This window comes from Apteryx mantelli, chromosome 1, assembly GCF_036417845.1.
Source record: "Apteryx mantelli isolate bAptMan1 chromosome 1, bAptMan1.hap1, whole genome shotgun sequence".
Classification (NCBI taxonomy): Eukaryota; Metazoa; Chordata; class Aves; order Apterygiformes; family Apterygidae; genus Apteryx; species Apteryx mantelli.
This window is the reverse complement of record NC_089978.1, coordinates 199523052-199536348: the sequence shown is the minus strand read 5'-3', so window position 1 is coordinate 199536348 and position 13297 is coordinate 199523052. Positions and strand designations below refer to the sequence as shown.

The window sequence follows — 13297 nt, the reverse complement described above, 5'->3', positions numbered from 1 at the left end:
AGACTGATTTTAACCACAGTTTTAAAGAATTGTTATTCCACTGATGCGAGTAGTATTAGTCCAAGTATAAATAATGCAAGGACTCAGATTGTTATTTCAAAACCTTATTGTCCTTTTGGATATGGAATCTTTCATGTAAAACAACAAATCCTACTTGTCTAACCTCTTTAATTTTGTGCCAAACTCATTTTATTCTGACAGAATTCAAAATGATACTGGACTCAGTGTGGTTTATTGGTTAAAGGTTTAGAGGATATTTGACAAAAGACTCGCTTAGTTAAAGAACTAATTTTTTGTTTCTGGAAATATAACTTCACTATAGAACATATTGTTTAGTAATAGGTTGAGGCAAAACTTACTGGCTGAAATGCAAACTATTACTGAATCTTTTGTTCCCTCTGGATTTTGAAAAATGCTAAGATTTAGTAAAAAAACCTCTCACTAGTTGGGAAGGCTGAATGCAGCATCTTAATTATGAGCTTACGGATAATGTATTCTGAGAAACTTTTCACTCAGTCTGACAGCTTATTACTGTGTCACCAATATTGGCTTTATTCATATTATATTGAATCCATTTATACCTTAAGGAAGAATACTTACCTGTACTAAACTGCTGTAAACACTTCATCCTAATGAAGCTAATGAAACTGGGCTGAATTGTACAAACTGTATACTTAGGCCTTAGTCTGTAACCTTCCAAGCCACATTTACTTTGTGATTTACTCCTCTAAATGGTTTTAAAGCTTCATAACAATTAAGCCAATGAATATTACTAAAAGAAATGACTTGTCCTTCAGAAAACAGCATATTCTAGAACCATGTACTCTTTTACTTAAACAATGCTGTCTTGAAAATGTTGTTCTTGAAGAAAAATTTTGGGCATTCTTGAGGAGCTCCCACTCCCTGTGACTGGATAGTAATACAGAAGCTCTTTTAGACTCTCAGCTTTGGGAAATAGGCTGAATCTTCATACTGTTGAAAGTCATCACACTCCCCGGATTTGCAGTGCTTACCGTCTACGCCACTGAGGTAGAAGTGTCAAAACAGTCAGAGATGTTATAGCTATACCTTTTGTGGTGTTATTTGTATACATAACCAGGATGACAAGATATGTGCCCATTACTGTTTATACTGCAGAAGTTATCTGTGCACTTGTCTGAAAAGTAATCATAACTAATACAGATGTTCATTGGCATTTAATAGTCCCTGCTATTTCCCCATTGGCCCCTTTTTGTGTTTTAATTCAGGAATGCATCATACAGCCCTATGTTCCTGTAGCCCACAGGCCGCAGAATATCATTGGTATGGTGACTACAGTTATAGGTGTGTTATCTGAAGCAATTAGCTCCCCCTGTTTTTTTTTTTTAAGTTCTTCCATAGTATGAAAGCAAGTGGCACTTAATAAGGGGAATCTCTCATGTGCTTTAAGTAAATTAAAGGAACTGATATTCATACTCAGGATATGTGATAGCAGGTTGGATAATGTGTGAGATTCACTTTTGTACATCTATTGCATTAGTGAATTTTAGAAGGATGTTGACATTTTTTAGTAACTAATAATAATACAATCCAAGACAGGAATACCTGAGGCTTTATGAAACCTTTCTTACCTGAATGTGGATCAGGAACCATCCTAGACTAGGAACCCGACTGTGGAATCTATATTGCCTGCAATACATCACTTGATAAGCATATTTAGGAGCTGCATTTTTTTCAGAAATACAGTGGCAAACCAGCAAGTGGTCTTCAAAGAATTGGGTGTAACTCATATAAATAGTACATGATAACTGAGTACATATATGGTTGAGTCAAATTCAACTAGAAAGCTAAATGTGAGAGAGAAGCAGAAACTCCACCAGGATTCAGCATACAAACACAGCGTGGTTTAAAAGAACATAAAGGGAGCTATAACATCATCTGTCTTTCACAGAATCACAGAATCACAGAATCACTGAGGTTGGAAGGGACCTCTGGAGATCATCTAGTCCAACCCCCCTGCTCAAGCAGGGTCACCTAGAGCACATTGCACAGGATTGCATCCAGGCGCATTTTGAATATCTCCAGAGAAGGAGACTCCACCACCTCTCGGGGCAACCTGTTCCAGTGCTCTGTCACCCTCACAGTGAAAAAGTTTTTCCTCATGTTAAGATGGAAGTGTCTGTGTTTCAGTTTGTGCCCATTGCCTCGCGTCCTGTCGCTCGTCACCACTGAAAAGAGTCTGGCCCCATCCTCTCGACACCCTCCCTTCAGATACTTGTACACATTGATAAGATCTCCTCTCAGCCTTCTCTTCTCCAAGCTAAACAGGCCCAGCTCTCTCAGCCTTTCCTCATAAGAGAGATGCTCCAGTCCCCTAATCATCTTTGTGGCCCTTCGCTGGACTTGCTCCAGTAGTGCCACATCCCTCTTGTACTGGGGAGCCCAGAACTGGACGCAGTACTCTAGATGTGGCCTCACCAGGGCTGAGTAGAGGGGGAGAATTCAGAATATTATTGTTCCATTTGCTCAGAAGAAAAGGACAGAGGTTTCTAATTTCTACATTTTTTTTCATACACAGCTTTTTGAGCTCTCTTTGTTATTCTGCTCTTTAAAATTAGATAGGAATATCTGCAGATATTCCTGAGATGTGAGCTGCTAGTAATTCACAGCACTGTATTGGTGAAGACTGCCCTTTTGGACTTTTTACAGGAAAAATTTGGTAAAGTAAAACAGGTTTTCAGTAATTCGGTATTAGGAAAAGCCTTTAAAGAACACATTTTAAATCATGCAAAAGACATTTTCCTAGATGACAGCAGCAGCCATGCAATACAACCCAGAGCTGTTTCCAGCCAAAGCCAAGTGTAAGAGTTTATGCCCCATAAATTTCAAATTATTCTTAACTTAGTAGTCCTGATTCATGGACTCTAACTGAAAATATCGTTTTGGCTTCCACTGCAGAATGAGTTTGACTCCTGCAGTGGATATGCACAAGAATGTGGCCAGCTGGCTTGGAGTCACATTGTGACTAGTATTGTCTGAGCCCAGCACATTGCAATTGTAGTAGGGGAAAAGAGGCTGCTTCTAGGCAGAAACAATCAGTGGATTATCTCAAACTCCAGGCCCTATCTTGCAGAATGAAAAACATTTTTGATTCTCATTAAATTCAGAGAGCATTCAAGGAGCTCCGCACCTCATTGGGTGGGCTACCAGTAATTGTGAGAGATTTTTAAAAAGGTTAAAGTAATAAGCTAGAGGTTACATGGAAGCATATTAGGACTGAACATGCACACTACTCCTCAGGTATCTCCCAGGACTAACCCTTTCTGTTTCTGCTTGTCTCAGGGGGTGTCTGGATTCCAAGTTCTTCTCTCTATTGAAGCAATTGGCAGGAGCCAACTAAGCCCATCCACATTCTCCCTTGTACACCTTGCCACTGGCTTGGTTCCTCCACTGTCATTGCACACATCAGGCTAGCACAGAAGTCTGTGAACTAGAATATAGTCTTTTACACTAGAATATTGATTTTTCTGCTCCCACCTTGCGAATGCTAGGCTCTGAATAAGTCCCTCAAACTGCAATTTTATATTAATGAGACCAGATTGTAGGGCAAGATAACAATTTTTACTAGATCTACTGATACAACTGGAAAAATCAGGTGAGCTTTTTGATGTTTAACTTCTCCTTTAGATATGAAATACAAACTGGTTTGAAGTTTGCAGATACTTTTTCAGAACCAGAGAAGGATATAACTTCTCTTGCATTTTAGAAACTCATTTTTATCTTTAGACTATCACAGCTACAACAATGCCGCTTACTGATAGCTGTGTTTTACATTTGAATTAGAGTCCTGCAATGACCTGTGTACCACCTAGGCTCAATTTGGAGAGATTAAATAGGATTCAGGTACATAAATTTTGTGCTAATTCTTTATATCAGGTAAATTTATTCAGAGATTAACTGAATCAGTCTGAAAATCTCAAGAGACTCTGAAAGCATCCACATAGGGGCAGTGGACATTTTCACTGAGATGATAAAATGATTGTGTGCTTTCCTCACCAGGTCTGTTCTCTGTTTAATAATAAAAAAGAAAGCTTCTGGACAAAAGAGAGCTTCAGACTAGGCTTTTTCATTGAGAAGCACAATCTCCTCCCTGCTTTCTTTCTGAAAATGTTGTAAAAAATGTAAGGAGAAATGCATGTTCCCTGGGCAGAAACCTTTATCAGCTTTTTTTTTTATTAGTATGTTTTTTTCAGCCATCTTTTTGTAAGGAGGTCTAGTGCCTAATATTGAAGTCTGGGCCTATTATATTACCTCTATAGCTTTTGATTTTTGGAGATAGTTGGTTGTTAAAATAACACACACAAAAATTACTCATCTTTAATGGCAGAGAAATTGCTGGCTTTTCTTGTTTCTGTGCTAAAGGTATCAAACAAAACCTCTGAAAACTCCTTGAACAAGTAATTTCCTGTATAGCAGGTATTTTTGGCTTCTGATAAGAAGTAAAGATTAAATGCCAGTTCTAGTATGAGCTTCCTGCAGTGTAAGAGAAACAGAAGTCACATTTGAGAACATCTTTGCCTATTTGTTGATTTTCAGGACAGAAACTTGAAGTTATTTTGGTAAACATCTTGTGCGTGGATATACTTTAAATTTATTTTTTAATATCTGTTTTCTGTCATTTACATTGTGAGTTCTTTGTTCTGTTGTTGGACTTACTGTTTGCAACAGTAGGCATGCAACTACAAGGTGATTATTTTATATGATTTCAGGTAATTATAACTGCCTTTAAAAACCTGACTTATTCACACTCATTTATGTAAGCATCAATAGTCTTACTTCAGCGTGATCTTATTAAGAGCTCCAAGTAATGTATATGCTTATGTATCTTTTCCTGAATGGAACTACTTAAAATAGTTTATATGCAACATTTCATTTCTGGATGTGATTTATTGTTATGTTTGTGTTGTGGTTACAAGCCTTTAAATAAAGGGTCCTATGTTTTTATGCTTTCATTTTCAGCAATTTAATTTTTCCAGAATGTGACTGTACAAGCTGAAAATTCTCATGTTTGTTCACTCAGATGTGAACAATTCTGCAAAGTTAAAAGGAAATCCATTCTGCTTATTTCTAATGATCTGAATGTTGTGAGAACCCTGTGGTTTCTATACTTTCAGAAAATTGTTCAGATGCTATTTGTTCTTGGATAACTCAACGATGGGTTGAATGTAATATTTCAAACTTGGCATGAAAAAATTACTACCTTGAAATATGCAATTTACTATATTTAAATTGAAATGGCAAAAAACTTAAGTTACAAGCTCTGCATATAACACAGTCCACATATTCAGTATGTAGTTTTCTGTAGCACCTTCAGTTTGATTCTGCTGACACTGATACAGGCATATTGATGCAAAACAGGGTCATAGCTGTGCACAGAGAGACAAGTAATAAGCTTATTACCTGGCCTGAGCAGCCAGGCTAACTAAAGTTCATGCAAGAGGACTCACTCTTCTCTTAGCCATGCTATAGCTGTAAAATTATGCCACAGATGTCTCCACTCTCCAATGGCTTGAACTGTCCCTGTCTGTGGGTTACTTACATGGACTCAGTTCAAGCTGGAAGAAAAATGCAGTGTTATTTCATTTTAATAAGGACTTTAACCCTGTTTAAACCCTGAAGGTGTTGGCAAATATGCTCCTAAGAGGGAGCAAAGATTCCTTTTCTAGTATAGAATCCACTGTGGCTTTTGTGAGCTGCACTGAGGGTATAGCTCATCTCTGTATCGTTCCTTTTTTTTGTGATTTGCAAAAAATCATGTTAGTTTCCAAATATTATATAGTATCACAAATGAAAAAAGAGATAAAAAATCAGGTGATGCATTTCTTATGACCTACTTCAGAAGGTTTGTTTCAAGGTTTATCTTTAATGAAGCAGTCAGTTCAAATACATTTGAGTTAACTTTCTTCCAGGCAGCTTGACTATTCTGACTAAAGAGCTGTTATATGCACTAGCTTTGCTTAAGAGAGAGTGACCGTGCTGTGTGATGCTATGGCTCCACAGAGTGATTTCATTAGCAGCCCAGAATCTCAGCAGTGCGATTAAACTAGCCCCTGGTGGTACAACATGAGTTGCTGTATCTGCACTGACATACTGTGCACCTTTTCCTCTACAGTATATTGGTGTAATCAGTTCCCATCCTCTGTTGCTTCTTCACTCATGCAGTGACACCCGTTTGTGGGTTCATATGGCAAACCAGATTAGTGAACTGAGCAACCATTCTTCATGCCAAATTATATTTCAACTGCATCAGTGAACTGATCCAGTTTCCCATGAGCCTCATCATTGGGTCAGCTCAACTAAGATTGCAGTGAATAAATACCTAATGCTATTGAAGATGATTCCTTAAGCCCTTACTGGTGCCAAGAAAAAGGTGCATGGGGTCACACCCTAAATGAAGATGAGGAACATTTAAGAGCTTCAGCTTTAGCATAATATCACTTCAAGATTATGGCACTAATGAACACATGAGCAATGGCTTGATATATAAACCTGGAGCAAATCGAAATTCTGACAGCTGCTTAAAAAAAAGTGAATTGTGTACCTGAAAGCATGAGAAATGAGCAGGCTGTATATTGAAAGGCAGACAATTAAAACATGACAAAATTGCCTCTGATTCATTGAAGGGTAAATTTGTCATTGCTAGAGGAGGGCCATGTTGTTTCTAGGGGCTGAATCATGTGTTTGTGGCTTTTAAAAACTTGGACAGCTTAGCATGCTAGTTAACCCATTCATGTATCCATGGCATCTCCTGGATTTGTGGATGCCACATTCACTGCAGAAATACCAAGCTATTGTTAAGGTAGCTAGCTCAGGTACTTGCAGTTATCTGGGCAATCAGCCAGCAATTCTGTGAAAGCCAGCCACTTATATGCTTATCCAGCAATTAGAACTACTGTTGTTAATATTTGTGGCAGTGTCAAATGAAGGGAAAAATTAAATTACAGCTAATGTAAATTGGGGTGAGAAGAAGTGCTCAGAAATGGAGGGCTGAGGATGGGAGGAAACATTATAGAAAATTACTCCAAAAATACATACAACTCCACATAGTGTGACTTTATAAAGAGCACTAATACTCACATGAAGGACTTCCTTCAAAGAAACTCAGCCCAAGGTGCTTTGGCTGGTCTTTATGCACTGATAGTCAGAACGGCCAGAACCAGAAATGAGGTTTGCATTGATAGAAAAAAGTGGCAATAGAGGGTCTTGCAGGCCCATAAAGTTTCTTAGTAGAAACAGTGTTTCCATAGAGAGACAAGAGCACCTTGCCCACAACTGAACAATGGTCATGAGTAGGGCATATGAGGGGTTTCACTGGTTTGAGTGGAGGAAGAATCTCTGCTGAACCAGAAATGGTGAAAACTGTGCTATTGTTGATGATGTGCATTTATTCTTGAATAACTTGCAATCTCCTTTTAGTTAATATATATAGCTGTTATTTGCCAAATGGCTTGGGTGAACAGACCTCATCCTAGTTTGTTAATAACCTACTCAAACATTTGCTGTTACTGTTTCATGGTTGTGAAGTGCATGTTTGTGTGTTACGGCGTCTGTGCCACAAGATGATTGCAACTGTCTACTTTTACACTAGAATATCAATTGCTGAACAATCTTGTGTGCATGTAATTATCTTATGAAGAACAGTAATTTCTCAAACATTGTAATGAACAAAATGTCCTTTCCATAAATGCTAAGAAACAGTTAATAACAAGGGGCAGTAAAATGATTACAGAATCCAAATGTTTGGAATTCAAACGAAGACTCATGAATACTGACTTACTAAATGCCATGCCACATTTATGAGTTCAGGGCAAAATATATGAACACCAGACAATGTGAACATATTAATTAATGCTAATTACATCTCTGCAGTACAGATGGGATCTATTCTCTTGACATGAGTATGTAATATATTTGGCATAAATGTGAGTTAATGTATTTTATGCAGAAAAAAATTCTGTAGTTTGCAAACACTCAATCAACTCTCTTTTATTTGTGAATATGTTGTGTGCTACAGCCCATACACACTGACCTGCAATGTGAATGGTGCAAATTTACATCACCATACTTACTCTGTTGCTATGACTCCCAAGGATTCTTGAGCATTTTGCTGTTCCTGTTATTTGGCTATTAGCACAGCACAGATGCAGATGCTACAGAGGCAGAGGTTACATAGCCTCCTCTGTGTCATATAACCTGGAATGGAAGGGAGAGAAGATTTTCCCCCTCAAAATCCACCCTTTGAAATCCATCTGTGCTACAGGTTCTCAGCCTAACTCAGATACAGCTGCACTACTTTTACTCTGTATATTTTACTCTGTGTATTACAGTGTATATTCATATACCGGGTCACCTGCATACCTTTGTGCCAGCTGTTTACCCCCACTAGTGTAGAGAGAAGGCAGAATTTCTGTCTTCCAGCATGTGTGTCCCTTTGGAGGTCTGAGCACCACCATCCCTGACAAGTATTCCATTCAGTGGATCAGGGAAGCATAAGGCCTGCAGTTGCATCCAGTGCTTCCATGCAGATGCAGGGTGGTAAAAAGTCAGGCAGCAGTGAACTTAAATAAAGACCAGATAAAATAAAGATAGTTTATATTTACAGTTTATCGTACTGTTTTCCAAGGTTTGGGATCAGGTAGCCATTTGTCCTTGCTCTATAACGTACTTGTAGAATCTCTCCAGAGAGTTTCAGCAAGGCTGTGAATGAGAAGAAGAGGTGCCTCTTTGGTAAATGTTTTCTTTCAATAGCTACTGTCTCTATTTGCACAGGGAAGCAACAAACTTCTAGCCTGCTTCTGCTTCCTCAGTATTTTGGTAAAGTACATTATCCCAGTACAGATAATGACTTGCAACCCTATCTAACGCAACACAGTTACTTGTAAGCTGGCTTCTAACCTTTCCCCCTGCGCAATTTGTTTCCCTTTTTTCTTTCTTTCTTTTTTTTTTTTTGTCAACATAAATTACCTTTCCCTTTGAAGTGGGCATAGGTGACAAACATTACATTTCAGATGTTCTAGTAATAGCATGCGTTAATTGTAAACCTGACATTTACTAATTGTCTGACAAGGTGTTAGTGTGTAATTATAAAAACGTTTTCACCTATCATTAGTTAAAGAATTACAAAATCATTTGCTAACAGCGGTAATGCACTCAACTGTGGGTGGTTAAAATCACAAATGCAGCATAGTCAGGAGGTGGCATCTTTTAGTCTTTAACAAAGGCAGCCTCTGCAATGTGCTAGTTTAAGTCCTGATTCTACAGATCAATTTACTAGTGCAGACTCCCATGTCTATGCAGGACACGTTTAGTAATGGGCCCATTCCATATAATTAATTCCAATTCCATTCCAGTAATGCCCTGATTACAGCACTGAGACTGAATATATACTCAGAATTCCTCTTCCAGGACAAAGATAACAAAAAGATGCTGATTAATTTAGCTTCATATAATGTTATGTAACACATTAATTTCAATTAAAGCATCTTATTAAAAGATTATTAGAGCAGATTATTAAAATACACACTTTGGCTTTTTATAACAAGAGATGTTATACTAAAAAGTTATCAGGCATTTTTTCCACTGACTACATCAAACTGAATCCTGTGAGAAGTCTGGCTTGAAAAAGACATGTAAAATTATGCCCTCACTGTTTGTTTGGCATCTAGCAATTATTTTTAATAGTTAGAGGGGATATTTCAGAGCCCTAAGAGATGACAGTCTGACAGTAATAGTTGTCCTCTGTATTTTAGGTGTTTTAGAAATGTCTCTCTTTAGCTGTTTTTGAATAATTATTTATAGCAGAGAAAGTAGAGAATGCGTGAATATGGAGCTCACTCATCATTATTTCAATATTAAACAGTTTAAGCCATACTGGATATGCCCCAATATTTCCCTGTGACTGTTAGCTCAACTTGAACAAGATTTAAATCTTTCCCTCAAATTCTTTCCTTTCTATCTTCTGTACTACTGTGATCAGCAATAGCTTATCTCACAGTGTGGAACCGGATAGCAGATTTCCTTCTCTATGTACAACTGTTGTGTATAAAAGTTCTAATTTTTTAAGACCCCCTAATGTGTATTCTTTCTACTGAGTATTACAGCTAAACCTGTAGTATATGATAATAAGATACATTTTCTGTTACTCAGTTTTCTCTGGAGAAATCTTGCCTTGTCTTGATCACATTCCTCCAAAAGGTCATTTTTTGTGACATTGACTATGTGACCATTCTCCATGGGTTTCTTCTCCATCAGAACTTACTTATTGTTGCTACCACTATTTTTAAACCAGTTTTATCTTATTTCCTATCAAAATGTGAATATCTACCTCTGATTGTGAATGATAGCAGCCTTCAGCACTCACTTGCTGAGATTTCAGAAAAGCCCCTAACCTGTTACGCTCAAGCTGCCCTGCATACTGGGGAGGAGATCTTTGTGCATATCCAGAAGTCACTTCAATAGCTCCATGACCCTTCTTAAAACTGTTCTTTTGCATAATGCCATTTGCATTTGCCTGCTAAAAGACTAGACAGTGGTTAAGCATCTAGTGTGCTGAGACCACTGTCTACTCTGTTTCATTGTTTCCTCGTCCCATCTTTCTGTCAGCAACCATCTCCCATTCTTTTGTCTTATATCTCTTTTTGGGAAGGAACATATTTTTGTTGTTTTTTTGTACAGTGCTTGGCACAGGGCTGGCACGTGCCAAGGTTTTCTGCTACCAAAATGTGAATAAATAATAATAGTGCCTAATTATATCAAATATTTGAACAGTTCTACTCATTTTGGAATCATGTAGCTGAAATTCCTGGTGCTGTTTTTCTGTTCACAAAATAGTGGTTCTGGCTCTACAACAGAGGCTAAAGAGCTAGACTGTGAAGAGCACAACAAAGAACTGGAAAACATTCATCATCTGTTATTTGAATGACTTCCAAGAAATATGGTGGTGGAATTAAAAAAAAATCAAACAAACAGGAAAAACAGTAAGCAATGATTTCCCTTTGATTCATTTTCAAAATAAAATACAAACAAATCCCTTTAAAAGGAAAAATTTAATTTATGATCATAGTACTAAAATGAGGTGTTATACTGAATACAAATGTTATCACCTGATATGACAGCCATGACATGATAATGGAGATACCAGCTACTGCTTTTACTATGCTTGCTATTGCAGTAGAATCTGTCATTCATATTCATTTATTAATTATCATTATGTACTGGATACTTACAAGGAAATTTCAAAGCATTTTACAAAGATTAGCAAATCAAGCATACAGAAGTGTTTTATGATCTCTAATCAATGTGGTTCAACAGATAGCCCATAAACTGAATCCCCTGCCCAGTACATTTCCATATGTCTGCTCTTCTTTCTTGGAGAGGATAAGAAAGGCTGTCTGAGTAGCAGACACTTTCCAAATACTTAAACACTCCTTCCTGTATTTGCAGCTGAAAGCAGACCCAACAGCTGCTGCTCTACCCCTTTTTTCCTTACCTTGGTGACAGCAGTAACCTTTGTGGCTTCCCACCCTGCAACAGCATTCAGTCTCTGTGGAAAGCAGTGGAGGGTGCATTCAGTCACCCTCTGCTGCTGGGAGGAAAAAGGCAATTTCCTGTATGGGGTGGAGAAAGACGCTCTTTGTGCGTATTTGAGAAGCTATAGGTTCCTGAAGGATGAAGGCTGAGTCTATTGATTTGCCTTGAAGACAGCAGAGAAGTCTTCATTAGAGCCAACACTAGAACTCACTTCCAGAAGAGAATCTGTTCAGGCAGAGGAGAATTTCTTTCTAAAGGAATTAAGAAAAATAAACTATCTAGAGCAGAGAAAGAAAAAAATTTCAAATACCCTCTTTCTGACAAAATGTGTGGAAAGGGAGGTTCTTTAACTCAGTTGATTAGATACCCAAATTAAGGTGTGAATTCATGCACATTTTTATGAATTTATAGAAATCAAAATTAAGAAGAGAATAGGACCTTAAGAATCAAGACTAAGACCTTAAATTAAGGTACATAATACCTTAATTTTCAAATAAAACTACATTTATTACATTGACCGGGATTTTCTATGACTTTGGGAATTTTGAAAATTGGATTGGATTTTCATGAGTACCTACATGATAGATGCATTTAAATTAAATTGTGAGGAATTTGTATTCCTATATAATTATGTGAATCTGTTCCATAGAAACCTTGTTTACAGCCAACCTTGGTATGGCTAACTTTTATATGCCTTTCTTTCCCCTCAAATTTATATGTTAAGTGCTTAACACTGCAAAGGAGTGTGAGCTCCTCAGACTGGATAGTTATCACACGCAAACAGTTACTACTCTGAAATGGAATCGAAAGTGGCTGAGAAAAAGTGCTAACTGAAGGTTTCTTACGCTCTCTCCTTTTCAGAAAATACGTACATAAGTGAGCATTGACGGAAAGTGCTGCCTGACCTTCTCTGGAGTGGGGTATGTAAGTAGTTTCTTTAAAAAATGACAGGAGTTAGGGATTTTTATAATTTTAAAGAAAGAGAAAAAGATACTATCTGTTTTTTTTACATATTTACTAGTCTAATGCTTAGTGCTTCTGCCAAGAGCATGGGGACCCAAAATCAACTCTGTCTCTTTCCATTTGGAATTTGGAAAGGGCAATGTTAACATTGAATAAGAAATGGATGGCAGGTCCTTAGCATTGGGAGTGGTGCAGAAAGTTAAATGCAAAGAAAAATGAGACAATAAGGAATATGATTTGTTGTCTCTTAAGCAGCTTAAGGAATCCAGGGATTGGCTTACAATTTTGGATTTCTTGTGCTGACCCTGAATTCAAGTGTCAAGTTGTCCTGTGGAGTCACCAGACAGTGGGATCCATTAGCTTAGTTGTAAAGGGGATGTTCTATGGGTCTGAATACAACTTGAAAGAGCTCACTCCCTTGCACACTCCCTTCCTTCTCTGTTTCTCACAAGGTCATTTTGTAGTTCCTACACAGTGTTGGAGCTTGTCTAAGGCACTGCACAAGGAAAACACAACTTCCCAGCTCAGTGGATGCACAGGGAGATAGAGACTAATGGGATTAGGGAAGCTCCTGGCTTTATGATTACGTGGTACAGGCAGCACTTTCCATTGCTACAATATTATTAAGTCTGTCATTTCTCCATTTATAACAGCCAGTTTTCATTTCTCTATCACAATCCAAATATTAACTGTTTGGGCTCATATTTTCTCTGACTAATAAAAACCTTCATTCCAAGAACAAGGTTAAGGAAAACTATGTGGCTTT

General features: G+C 37.7%; 1 long non-coding RNA gene across 1 annotated transcript; it reads right to left on the bottom strand.

The window, feature by feature from the left end:
- Positions 1 to 8153: 8153 nt before the first annotated feature.
- LOC106495918 (uncharacterized) lies at positions 8154 to 11608 on the bottom strand. Its single transcript, XR_001294511.1, has 3 exons — positions 11528 to 11608; positions 8640 to 8736; positions 8154 to 8232 (listed from the first exon to the last, which is right to left on the bottom strand). It is a non-coding gene; the product is annotated as an uncharacterized lncRNA (long non-coding RNA).
- Positions 11609 to 13297: the final 1689 nt, after the last annotated feature.